The sequence below is a fragment of the Rhipicephalus microplus genome, unplaced genomic scaffold (genome assembly GCF_043290135.1).
Source record: "Rhipicephalus microplus isolate Deutch F79 unplaced genomic scaffold, USDA_Rmic scaffold_585, whole genome shotgun sequence".
Taxonomy (NCBI): Eukaryota; Metazoa; Arthropoda; class Arachnida; order Ixodida; family Ixodidae; genus Rhipicephalus; species Rhipicephalus microplus.
The window spans coordinates 4,849-5,454 of record NW_027465144.1 but is presented as its reverse complement, the minus strand read 5'-3'; positions in this window follow the sequence as shown (position 1 = coordinate 5,454).

Here is a 606-nt window from a genome sequence, read left to right as displayed (position 1 = left end):
TGTGTTTACGAGAAGAAGTGAATGTACTTTTCTTCCTGCTTTTTTTCTAACCATGTTTCAGGCTTTTGCCTCCTGTGTATATGAATCGGTGCCTGATATATACTTATGCCAACTTTCCCTTCTGGGCTGTCGGCGCGTTCTGCTGCCTTGATAATTTATGCTTTTAAACTTTGTAAGATTCTTTGCTCTTGGAGAGTCTCCAAACAGCCTCCTTGATTTATTTTGTTTAATAAGTTCATAAGTGCGACCAAGATGAGCGAGTGGCTTTTCTGAAATTTTCTTCGTCCGCTATGTCTGTCTGAGATCTAGGAACAAGTGGAGGACCTTGTCTATTGGTGTACTTAGAATGATCGAAAAGTGGCCACTACCAAAAGGATAGTTGATCAGTTTCAATTGAAGCAGGTGTACAGGCGGTGGAGGCCCATTGCTAAGATCTGTGCATGAGTAGGTTTTTTGGCGAGGCTAAAGTATGTTGGTTCTTTCCTATTCAACAGACACTCGCCCCAAGAAAAGAGAAACTCTTTGATTAGGCGACCTCGTACATCGTAACGAGAGTTGTTTCATAAACCATTATGTACACTCAAGTTCACAAGGGTCATATAGGCT